At 40.7% G+C, this 13,052-nt stretch overlaps 3 long non-coding RNA genes across 3 annotated transcripts; all 3 read left to right on the top strand.

Annotated features, from left to right (window-relative positions):
* The first annotated feature begins 2,034 nt into the window (after positions 1–2,034).
* On the top strand, positions 2,035–2,655 carry LOC143415976 (uncharacterized). The gene is made up of 3 exons (XR_013096402.1): positions 2,035–2,130; positions 2,218–2,393; positions 2,611–2,655. It is a non-coding gene; the product is annotated as an uncharacterized LOC143415976 (long non-coding RNA).
* Positions 2,656–3,129: 474 nt separating this feature from the next.
* LOC143415932 (uncharacterized) lies at positions 3,130–4,887 on the top strand. Its single transcript, XR_013096361.1, has 3 exons — positions 3,130–3,232; positions 3,320–3,488; positions 4,873–4,887. It is a non-coding gene; the product is annotated as an uncharacterized LOC143415932 (long non-coding RNA).
* Positions 4,888–6,393: 1,506 nt separating this feature from the next.
* On the top strand, positions 6,394–6,994 carry LOC143415984 (uncharacterized). Its single transcript, XR_013096410.1, has 3 exons — positions 6,394–6,467; positions 6,682–6,752; positions 6,877–6,994. It is a non-coding gene; the product is annotated as an uncharacterized LOC143415984 (long non-coding RNA).
* The last annotated feature ends 6,058 nt before the right edge of the window (positions 6,995–13,052 follow it).

The raw sequence follows: 13,052 nt of genomic DNA, 5'->3' as shown, positions 1-13,052 counted from the left end.
GAAGCAGCAGCTGTGTCCCAGAATTCATAGCGCGGCCCAGCGCAGTTTCCAACAATGGCGGAGCTAGTTAGTTTTAATGTTACTCTTATTATTCTTTCTGGGTCACAAAATAAACGTTTAACATATTTTCAGGCGAGAATGTAGCTGTGTAAACCTCAAATATCTGCTCAGTTTATCAGGACATATTTTCAAAAGCGCTCCGACGTTTTCGGAGACATCTGTTACCCACTAGCTCGATAGCTAGCCGGGGGCTAGGTCACTAGCGCAGTGAGAACACCGGACTCCCCGCAAATCGTTTTCAAACCCACCGCCGTCTTTCGCTACTCAGGTTAAATATATACGAGTCACTTAGATAACTTAAAATGTTATTGGTTGGCTTTTTTTTAGTATTTTATTTCCTGAGTAAATCAGTTTGTCTGGGATTAAAGTTATAGTTTTTACACAGCTGAATAAACGTCAAGCAGACAGCTGATTATCAGAAGTGTGAGATGCTCCAGAATATACTCCGGTGTCCTGTTATATTTTAGATAGCAAGGAGTTTATTAAACTTCACCGAAACAATCTGCAAATTTCATTAAAATTTAATAAACGATCATCTTGTCTTTATTTTTAGTTTGCACAGACCTGAAACACTTAAAGCTGTAAGCTAATGATAGTTATATAAGAGCAGATGCTGCTGGTGCAATAAGCTGTAGTTTTACGTCCAATGGATGATGATCTGATTAGTCGACTAATCACAAAAATAATCGGTGCCTCGGAGCCGTCCTCCCCTGTGGGCCTGTAAAACAGCACAAAACACAAAGAAATGAGAAGGCTGCTACTAGATTTTAATTTCAACATTGAAAAAAAACAAAGACAGGATATAATCAGGGGTTCTCAGAATAACTAGCCCCTGGCCACGCACTTTATACACTTTTTTTCCACACACACACACATGAACATTGGTCACAGCTCTCACAATTGATTCTCAAAGTGCAAACCTTTGTAGATTGCAAAACGTAAAAGTATTATTATGCCGCAGTTTGTCTTCATCTGCCTGCCACTTTCGTGCGCCTTTTTCCCTCGCGGTGCAGGTGTCTATTTCCGAATGAGGCTCATAGTTATGGGTGTTTTTGTGCTGTTTTCTTTATTGGACGTGATGGTTATCAAAACCAAACATGATAAATTTGGCAAGCGCAGGAGACACGACACGGAGGAGATTTGTCAATCAGGCTGCAGAATGCAATGCTGTACTGTGCAGAAAAAATAAAATAAAAAAAGAGGCAGTGACGGATGAACAGCGGGACCACTGTGTGCTGTTTATTAATAAACAACAAAATATATTCCTAAATGACAACATGCCTAAAAGCAGAACGGTATTTGTACGTCAGTGGGAAAATAGCGGTGGCTTGCTAGCTTTTGTGCGGCTTCCCCGGGTCAGTGAAAACTTGAGAGAAAACTTAAGAGAAATGAATGAACTTACCAGGTTGCCCGATCTCTTCACATATCTTCCTCCAAGCTCGGTCCTTTATATTCCTGTCTCGGTCCAGAAAGCAGCTGGTGTCGTACGGCTCCGGGTTGTTTGCTACGGTGTTCTGACAAAACGTCCTACCCATCAAGCTGCCCTACTTGTTGTTACTGCGCATGCGCACAATTCAAAACGGCTATGTTTCCGGTGTAAATAGTACACGCCTATTATTTCATCCTACCCCGATCTTGTGCCGATCTCGTTGCTTTCGAAAAAAGGTTTGTATTATAAGTTTTACTTCTTTATTACAGATGATAATTGTTTACCTTAAGCTGCTCACTCGAAGTCATATTCCAAGCGTTTATTTTGTGCTTTTCAACTTCTGCAAACCTTCTCAATGTATTTTAGTCCTCCTGCAGTTACTGGACACCATGCTCCGTTGTTATGTTGAAGAAAGTACTACTGCACCACATACTTGTTAATTGCGTGATAACGTCGTGTAGTCGTTTTATTTACTGTATGGATTCCGAAGCCATGTTGAAATTGTCCGATTTTTTCCTTAGTTATGGAGAACAAATACAAGGAACTGCTCATGTTTCTGTCTGCTGGGTCCTACCCATCGGAATACGATATGTCCCAGAGGCAAACCCTTAGGAGATACGCCGCAAAATTCAGGCTGAAGGGTCAGTATTGTAATGTAAATAAACAACCAAATGTAATTATTGGTTAAATACATGTTATAATTAATTTACATTTTTTTTTAAATATAGGCGGAGTGCTCTTGTTTGGAAACAGGAGAGTGATAAAAACAAAAGAAGAAGCCATGGGACTATTTCAAGAGTTTCATTCAAGTCCCATCGGTGGACACACTGGTGTACTCAAGACTCGAACTGCAATTTGTTCCAGATTTTACTGGTATGGCATGTCGGTTGACATTGGGAATTGGGTATGTATTTTTAAAGTTGTTATTTATATATAGTATGTTAATAGTGCACCAATAGAATGCATAGTTATCCTGAAGACACGTACCAGATTTCAGGATGATGTACAGTAATTAACACTGTTTCGCCACTTGATCAAGTATTTTTATAGAACATTTGCAATTCTGTTGTTTAATTAATTGCGATTGTTGGATAATATAAAGATCATTCAATATGTTTAAGGTCCTGGCTTGTGACCAGTGTCAAAAAATGGGAAAACCATTGGCTTCTGTGCAACCACTGCAGTGTATAAAGGTAAATATCAGTAGCATTTTAGTAGAAAATAGTAATGTTATAATGTAAATTACATATTAATGTGATTCTTTTATCATTGACAGGTGTCACATGTCTGGGAGCTAATTGGAATAGATCTAACTGGACCTCTTCCAAAAACGTCTAGTGGCTTCCAGTACATTATGACTGCAACAGACTATTTTTCGAAATGGGTTGAGGCTTTTCCATTAAAAAGCAAAAGTGCTGCTGAGGTAGCTCATCAGTTGTGCTCACTCATATATAGACATGGCTGCCCAAAACGAATTTTATCCGACCAAGGAAGAGAATTTGTTAACGAAGTAAGTGTTAAGTTTACTTTTCCATACCTCTTTAGGTAAATACTTGGCCACAGTGTGCCAAGTAGCTGCCAGGCCAAAGGTTTTGTGTGATTGTTTTTAAAAAACAATTTTCTTTTTTCTTTGAAGCTCAACTCAAGACTTTGCAGCTTAATGAAAATAGAAAGAAGTGTCACAGCAGCGTATCACCCTCAGACAAATGGCCTAGACGAAAAGACAAATGACAACATAAAAAGGTATGTTTTATTTGTACCGTATGTAACATTTCATTTGCTTTTAAGACACTGTCACTATTGTGGGGGGTTTTTTATGTCCACATGTAGAGCCCTGAGAAAATTAGTCAACAGTCAACAGAATGACTGGGATGTGTATCTGGATGCTACACTGTTTTCTTTGAGGTCCAAGGTCCACACCACAACCAAATACACACCATTCCGTTTAATGTATGGGAGAGAAGCTACATATCCTTCTGAAGTTCCTGTTGAAGTCCCAGTAAGTGTTATTAAGGAATTCTATTTATGCAACAACTATGATAATGCATAAATTAAATGTAATCTTAATTGGAAATTGTGCATATTGATATTGGCTGCAGCTTTAATCTTCTCTGCTTAACTTCTATATGCTAGATACATTTAAAGGATAAAGTAAGTGACTAGTTACTTCTTTATATTTGTATCTTTATGTAAAGTAATACATCTTGAGGAGACCTTTAAGTATAATGTGTTCACCTATGGAAGTGTATCAAGAGTAAAACTGACTATACAAAAAATGATATGAGTCTATGTGGCTTTCTGTGCTCAAAGCTTTATAATAGTATATTTACTTTTAAACATGAGTTATTATAGTTAGATTTTTCAGTTCATGTTTCACATGCATTATTTGTCTTTATGATTTTAATTGTAATTTAAAATGTGAAAATTTTAGCTGTCCTCCATCATTCTCCCTGAGGAGTCGAGTTACGGTGACTTTGTATCTTCTACAAGAGACACACAAGAGCAAGTTACAAAAACTGTAGAGGAAAATATGGCAAAGTCCCAAGACTTACAAAAGGAAGCCTATGCCAGACGAATCCAGAAGAAGTACAGAAACCTTGTGTACAGCGTTGGAGATGAAGTTCTTCTCTTGAACATGAGGAAACGTGGAAGGAAGGGAGGAAGGTTTGATCCAGATTTTTCAGGACCCTACACCATTCCAGACATCGCTTGCAAATGTGTGAGATTAAAAAACACGGAAGGAGCAACTTTAAAAAATCACTACAGCATTGACCATATCAAGCCGTACAGAAGAAGCCACCATGTAAATGTCAGTCAGACAGTGAACAGCAACACAGACCTGAAGATGCCCCCCTGCCATCCTACTGCTAACCCTCAGTGCCAGCAAAGTCCAGAGGATACCAGGCCCTCTATTATTCATTATGCACCCAAAATGGCTGACAAAAGTTGTTGCTCCCGCAAGGAGTTTAATTCTGTTCCAGGACCGGAAACGCGTGAACAAGAACTTCCCTCCCAGACACAAAGTTTAGAAAATGAAGGTGACATAGTGAACAACTCTTTTTGGCCCGTTGGTCATTTGTTGCCAGTTTGGCGTTGCCACATGATTGATCATTGCATGACTTTGTTTGCATTTTGCAGTCTTCAACTTATATTGGATGTAAAGAAACATGCAACGTGCACTGAGCATGTGGAAGTCTGGAAATCGATCTGCCTGTCAGTAATTTTCTCTTTTGCCCACCGACTGAACCTTTCCTATTTCTCTGCGTGAAAATGCATGTTTATTGTGTTGACTTTTTTCCTGTTGTGGCCCATTGGCCTTTACCCAGCTTATCCACTAAAAATCTCATGCATGCCTGAGCTAACTTATCATATTTTTCTTTTAGTAAAGAGGCTATGGCATGCAAAGGATACTGGGCGCCTGGAGTCAGTTGTTGGACCCTACAAGTTATTTGATTCCTCTTTACGAACACTGCAGGGGTCACGGTGGCTTTCTGATGAGGTAAGAGAACTTATCATTATTGATTCTGATTTTGAAGTGCTGCTCCTTCTGAAGCATCTGCAGTGCAGACACCATTAATAGTCTAAAATGTGCGGGTAGTTGGGGGGGTTTATATAGCAAAACTCTGATAAAGTTTCACCTATTCACTTCCATAGGAAAGATTGTTATCAACAACAACACAGATGTTGTGACATCTGTGAGATCATAATACCCAGTTCCAGTATATGCAGAAATAACCTTTATCAGCAATTATATTCCTTTCCAAGATTTTGTGTACAGCACTCAAGCAGTTACTTCAGAACTTGTTGCTGCTGGTGTATAAACTCTGACTTTTCAAAACAGGTCATTGATGCATACCTGCACCGTGTCACTGAGAGACGAAAGGTAAGTAAGAAATGTTCTTTGCCCACTTATATTGAAATACAAAAAAATGTATTTACTGTTCTGTAACATTTTTGTATACTTCTACAGAATGCTGTACACCTGCTCTGTTCAGTAGTTGCAAGCTCATTGTTTTCTGGGCAGTTCAGATGCCTCAACAAGGTATGTTAAAAGTTCAAAAGTGGTCCAAACAGTTGACTCATTTCTATTTCTGAGGACAGAATTCAGTTCCTTTAAAAAATACTATATTTGAAAACACCCTGAGATGCATGGTACCTAAGTTAATCAAAATTACTCTGCTCTTCCAATCCCACAGATGAAGTTCCCAGTTGAAGACATGTGGTTGTACCCTGTGAACTTTGGTACGCACTGGATTCTTGTGGTATGTGTTCATTTAGTTATTAATTTGTTGTGAATCAATTTCTTGCTCAAAGTGTTATTCTTAAATAGGTTTTCAGTGGCAAAACCTATAGTAATTTTTTCAAAGGAGCTTGCAAAGAAAAGCGTCTGGACTTCTTTAAGTTAACTTAAAAAAGTCCAGACGCTTTTCTTTGCAAGCTCCTTTGACTACGATGACCTGGATGACTGAGAACCTTCACAGACATATAGTAATTTTTAATTTATTAACTTTTTCTTTAGATTGTCAACATTTCTGCACAGAAAATACTGCTCATAGACCCCATGGGGAATGAAGGTGTTTATGACAGGAAAATTCTGCGCAACTGGAGGTATGCATGATACTGAGGTATTATTCTTAGATAAAACATTTCTTGTTTCATTACAAACATATTTGTTCAACTAGGAATTTTCTGAGGATGAGAGGGCATGAAGACACCATGGAGTGGCAGTTACAGATTATGCAACACAACAAGCAACAGGATTCCAGCAGTTGCGGAGTTTTGCTGTTAAAGGTAACCCTTATTCAAATGATTCCATTTATTGTTAGCTACAATTAGGACTTTACATTATAATAATGAGAAATCTCACAGTTTGCAGAACACTACCTTGCTTTTGGAGAGGTCAGTGACGTATTAACCACTACAGAAGCAGTTGTGCTGGAGCGAATGCAGATAGCTTGCACCCTACTTGAACATCGAGGTAAGTCCAGTAAAGTCCTTATCACGTTAGAGTGTGTACTTCGAATATAAATAGTGCTTTTCAAACACTTTCAGATAAGACCCTTCTTTAAGTCTAATTTAAAAAATTCAAGGGACTAATTTGCCATGAAGTATATGTGGAAAATATTTACTATTATTTTTTAATTAGTCAATAAATAATGTTTGATTAAAATCTAACCATGAATGTGTTTCAGGGAACGCTGAGGATTACTGCATTGTTTGCTCTATGTTAGATGCTGACGCTGACCGCAGCATGATTGAAATGGTAAAACAAAACAAAACAAAAGAAACACATAAGTCTTAGTATCATTACTTGCTAATCATGTTTAAAATGTTGACTAATAGTATTCACCAAACATAATATGAGCTATTTATTTTTTCCTTTCCAGGTGCAGTGTGAATCTTGCCAAAGATGGGCACATTTTGCATGTGCAAAATATAAAGAAAGCAACCAAGAATATAAATGCAAGAAATGTGAGGAAAACACATAACAACTTCTAATAAAAACAGCTGTCTTTCCCCCTCCATGTCTCTTTGCATTCTTTGTCAACATTAGATGATTGTGTGCAGGAAGCATGTTTTGATAGTGTGATTTGGCCATCTGAACATAAAACTATGCAGGAAGCATGTTTTGATAGTGTGATTTGGCCATCTGAACATGCTACCTAAATAAAACTACGCAGGAAGCATGTTTTGATAGTGTGATTTGGCCATCTGAACATGCTACCTAAATAAAACTATGCAGGAAGCATGTTTTGATAGTGTGATTTGGCCATCTGAACATAAAACTATGCAGGAAGCATGTTTTGATAGTGTGATTTGGCCATCTGAACATAAAACTATGCAGGAAGCATGTTTTGATAGTGTGATTTGGCCATCTGAACATGCTACCTAAATAAAACTACGCAGGAAGCATGTTTTGATAGTGTGATTTGGCCATCTGAACATAAAACTATGCAGGAAGCATGTTTTGATAGTGTGATTTGGCCATCTGAACCTAAAACTATGCAGGAAGCATGTTTTGATAGTGTGATTTGGCCATCTGAACATGCTACCTAAATAAAACTACGCAGGAAGCATGTTTTGATAGTGTGATTTGGCCATCTGAACATAAAACTATGCAGGAAGCATGTTTTGATAGTGTGATTTGGCCATCTGAACATGCTACCTAAATAAAACTACGCAGGAAGCATGTTTTGATAGTGTGATTTGGCCATCTGAACCTAAAACTATGCAGGAAGCATGTTTTGATAGTGTGATTTGGCCATCTGAACATAAAACTATGCAGGAAGCATGTTTTGATAGTGTGATTTGGCCATCTGAACATAAAACTATGCAGGAAGCATGTTTTGATAGTGTGATTTGGCCATCTGAACATGCTACCTAAATAAAACTACGCAGGAAGCATGTTTTGATAGTGTGATTTGGCCATCTGAACATAAAACTACGCAGGAAGCATGTTTTGATAGTGTGATTTGGCCATCTGAACATGCTACCTAAATAAAACTACGCAGGAAGCATGTTTTGATAGTGTGATTTGGCCATCTGAACATAAAACTATTTAGGTAGCATGTTTTGATAGTGTGATTTGGCCATCTGAACATAAAACTATGCAGGAAGCATGTTTTGATAGTGTGATTTGGCCATCTGAACATAAAACTATGCAGGAAGCATGTTTTGATAGTGTGATTTGGCCATCTGAACATAAAACTACGCAGGAAGCATGTTTTGATAGTGTGATTTGGCCATCTGAACATGCTACCTAAATAAAACTACGCAGGAAGCATGTTTTGATAGTGTGATTTGGCCATCTGAACATGCTACCTAAATAAAACTACGCAGGAAGCATGTTTTGATAGTGTGATTTGGCCATCTGAACCTAAAACTATGCAGGAAGCATGTTTTGATAGTGTGATTTGGCCATCTGACCATCCTACCTAAGTAAATCCCGTTAGGGAGCATGTTCTTAACGTCCTAGCGAAATAACTCAAAGTTTTTAAGTGTGATTTGGCCATCTGAACATCCTACCTATACGACGGAGCCATTAACTACGTAAGGTAGCATATTCTGATAAGGTAGCACGGATTGATAGACAAGACCATAAATTTACGCTACGGTAGGATGTTTTGACAAGGTAGGACGTTTTGTCAGAACAACGGCATTGATTAGCCTTCCTTCTATTGAAGAATAAAGGGCTTTGGCTGGATCTGCCCCTTTGACCTAGGTAACAGCCACGTCACCAGGCTCCTGATTGGTTGTCGCGGCGCGATTTTACGCTGGAGTTGAGATTTTTCCAACTCGAGCGGGGGACGCGAAACGCGTGTATGCACAAAATGCAACACACAAACTCACGCGCGTGGTTTTTTTCGCGAGTCAAACGCCTGAAACGCGCTACACTCACGCGCGTTTCTGGCGTTTTGGCGACGCAAATCTGCTTCCGAATTTTCGCGGGAGCCGCAATCGCGGGTCAGCGCGCCTTTCCATTGACTTTACATGTAAGCCTGACGCTCCGCCTGCCTCTATCGCGTTCGGTGTGAACACACCGTTAGTGCATCATGAAACACAGCTTGTTTAATCAACCCATGAATGCCTCTGTTAGCTACACAGAGTTGCTCAGAGTGCTTGTGTTACACTAGCTAATCTACTCAGTCACTTTAACAGAACTATTAACATTCACATCTCACAGAACTGATTTGATTGGAGCATTACAACACGTTTGCACAGAGCATAGGAGCGCACTGACTCTGCTTCACGAGCGCTCCACCTAACGAGCGGGCTCGCGGTGCGGTCGCGCGGGACACTCCTCTGGTTTTCTCCCGTGTTTACATATAAATAACTTTGGCGGACCGCCTTAACTCTCCCATTCACATTAACCTGGGTAACCATGGTGACAATAAACAACATTTTCGGTGCGAGCACCATGTACCGACCTGTAAAAGCAGGTGAAGAGCAGAGTAAGGAAGACACGATGCGTCTCTGCTTTCCTCCAGAACGTGTCTGAGGAAGCAGCGGAAGGTGGGCTCCACTTACTGCTCCCCGAAACCCCGGAGCAAGCACCAAAGTTCCGCCCTCACTGCTTTCTAACATAAAATGAATCCCTGTTACATGGATTTTCTATCCTCTTAAAGAAACTGAAAATAAATACATATAGCAATGAAAAATGTCCCGTTACATGAGTGTTTTACACAAAATAATATTCATGTGCTCATTCCCTCACAGGGGTGCCACAACTACACTGCTGTTTTGACAGAGACACAGTGTGTTTATCTAACTTGGCTGAAGCCAAAGTTCTCCAGACAAATTCAGTCTGTTTCTGCCAAGTGTGAACTCACTGGATGAGCGCCAGATACACAGAATCAAAAAGGGATAAATTACTTTTCTTATGTCATGTTCCCGTCACAAACTGGCTCAAGGAGAGGGGAAGCAGGAGTCCACAGATGAAATGTTCCTATAAATAAAGTGGAATTTATTCAAACTTTACCAAAACTTCAACACATCAAATACAAGCAGTTCAGCAGGGAGTGGATGTGTGTTGCATGTGCCAGGTGGATGCAGAGAGGCCAGGGCCACGTTCAAACCTGAACACGCTGCACAGTGTTTTGTTCCATTTGTTAGGGATGAATGAAATGCTTCCTTGAAAGGATGTGTGCAGTCACCAGTGGGCGTGGAAGCATGTGCGCCCTCATTTGGTGGGTGTGCAAGAAAAGTCATCCTGTCACACAGCAATGCCTACATAAATCACACCACTCTGCTTAAAATAATAATGTTTAGTGAAGCAGGTGAAGCAAAGGGCTGCTTTTAATAGGCTGGGAGACCCAGGTGTGCTGCTTTAGCTGCTGAGCCTCTTATGACAGAACAGTGGAGAGTGGTAAGAAGGGAGGAGGGGGTCTGGCTGTGTTTGTGAACGATAGATGGTGTAACTCTGGGCATTTCTCTATCAAAGAGACGCTATGCTGTAAGGACATTGAGCTGCTAGCGGTTAGCATGAGACCGTACTATCTACCACGAGAGTTTACACACGTGATTATGATAGCTGTGTATGTCCCGCCCTCTGCTAACGCTGCAGCAGCCTGTGAGGTCCTGCACACTGTAACCAGCAGACTCCAAACACAGCACCCTCAGGCCCTTTTCCTGATCTCTGGGGACTTTAAAGATGATGTAACCATTTAATTATGGTTACATCATTAATTATGTAATTAATTATGCAAAATGCAAAACGCTCAGCTGTGTCTCCAATCAAAGCTCTGTAACTTCAGAGGTGATGTTCATATGTTGACTAATGGTTTTCTTTCATTTTTGATGTACTGCAGAATATTTGTATAAAATCCAGGCCAGGAACATCTCCTTCATGTGTTTCTGTGTTTTGTCTTCAGCTACGTTGACACAAAGGCCTCTGCTGTGACGCTCACACCTTTGATAAAGTCTGGAGAGTGTCAGCTTCCTGTTTATAGATACAAAAATATGTAATGTTGTGAACTCTGGCCGCAGCGGCGCAAGAAAAAGGAGAATTACGGGAAGCACTCACAACAGGTAAAATCAAAATAACAAAGTAAAGTAGGATAAAATAAAAACAACAAAAGAACAACACAATATACTTCCCCGTACTATTACTGCTAACCTCTGTTAACCTAGTAACTCTTACCTTCTAACTGACAGCTGGTCAATAAACGAGCTCCATAAACGCTCCATATTCACCTTTACATGGAACATAAAGGGAAAAGAAGAAACACAGTGCTGTGTCAGCGTTACACATATAGATATATCCTTGCTTTTAATACATTTGAAGGTGGGTGGGAGAGGTGCTTCTCCGCGTAGTCTACGGTCTCTTTGGGATCGCTAAAGCTTTTCCTCACATCACCATGGCTCACTAACAGCTTTGCAGGGTATAGCAGTCTGTACCTGACGCCGGTCATCCCACGTAGTCTTCCTCTCATATTTGCAAATGCGGCTCTGCGTTTCCAACAGAGGGAGGGAAATCTGGAGGATGTTTATTTTAAAAAGCCTTATACATCAGGTTCTTGTTCTCTGCAGCTTTCAGCAGAATCTCCTCACCAATGTGGTAGTAGTGCAATCTCAAGATGATGGGCCGAGGAAGATGACTTTGTTTGGGACGCTGGCGATTCGCTCTATGTGCTCGATCGATGAGGCTTCTCCTCGAGAGATAGCGCCTCCGCCAACAGGTGTGAACCAACTCAGTCATCTTGGGTCCCTCTGTGCCTTCTCCTGCAGTTCTTAAATGATTCCTCCTGGAGCGCCTCAAGAGCTCCACATCTCTCATCTAACTTCTTTACCTCCGCAGACAAACGCTCCACAGTGGCCTGGAGAGTGGCGATGGTGTCAGAGTGGTTCGAGGCACAGTCCTGCAGTTCAGTCAAAGTGTTATCATGCCTGGCCACGTCGCTTTTTATGTCCGAAATTGAGGGCTGGATGCTCTGGTTCAAGGATGATATCTCGCCTCCTATGGTGGTAGAAATCTCTAATATGCAAGTGTCCAGTGCTAGTTAGTTAGTTCTAGTTCTAGTGGTTAGTGGGGCTTTATTTGATGATTCTAGTGTGTGTTACATTGTTGTCATATTGTTGAGTCGCAGAGCTGCACAGTGTTACAGTTTCTGTAGAGTCTGGTATAAGGAACTCAGATCCCTCTGTGAATAATGTTCACTGAAACTGATCTGTAGTTAATGAACTAGTCAGGATTTACACTAGAGAACGTTTCTGCCATTACATGGCCTGTATTTGTAGAGCGCTTTACTCGTCCCTAAGGACCCCAAAGTGCTTTTTTGCCCAAGTACACAACAACCGAGACGGTCCAAGCCGGGGCTCGAACCGGCAACCTTCCGATTACAAGACGAGCTGCCAACTCTTGAGCCACGATCGGCCCACATATTGTTGTCTTTTGCTGCAGACACCAAGTGTTGAGATCCTGTCTCAACCTCCTACATTCTTCCAGCAGGTTACACATTATTTTTGTATTTGGAATCAAATATATGTGTCAGTTGGGCCTAGTGCAGGGGTCAGCAACCTTTAACACCCAAAGAGCCTTTTGGACCCGGTTTCCACGCAAAGGGTCAGAGTTCGGGAAAACACTGGGAGCCGCAAATACTTTGTGACATCTAAAATGAAGATAACACTGTGTATATTGTTTTTACCTTTATGCTTTGTGTGAACAACTACAGTGTGTTGCTTATGAAATCCATGAAGTGCTACAGAGAAAATTACATTTGATTTATGTAATGAACACATTTTGAGCTCTTAAAGAAACATAACAAAGGAAAGCTGAACTACAATGATCCATGTAGCAAACACAAACTGTTATATCGCCTTTGGGCTTTTGGAGCCTTGACCTGACTTTTAAAAAAAGCGCGTTCATGCAAACATCATCGGCTCTGCCGTGATATGTTTACAACGGGACTTCTGCTCCTGAACCTCTGCGCACAGCGTCTGCAGGTCGGGGCTGTACGAAGTCACTTTATCTCTACAGGACTGTAAGCTGTCGTCTGTGAGGCGTGAGCGTGTTTGTTTGAACACAGTTCACGGTGGAGCTGCTGACATAATGTGGATCCAAGAT

This window comes from Maylandia zebra, unplaced genomic scaffold, assembly GCF_041146795.1.
Source record: "Maylandia zebra isolate NMK-2024a unplaced genomic scaffold, Mzebra_GT3a scaffold11, whole genome shotgun sequence".
Lineage (NCBI taxonomy): Eukaryota > Metazoa > Chordata > Actinopteri > Cichliformes > Cichlidae > Maylandia > Maylandia zebra.
This window is presented reverse-complemented; position numbering and strand designations above follow the sequence as displayed.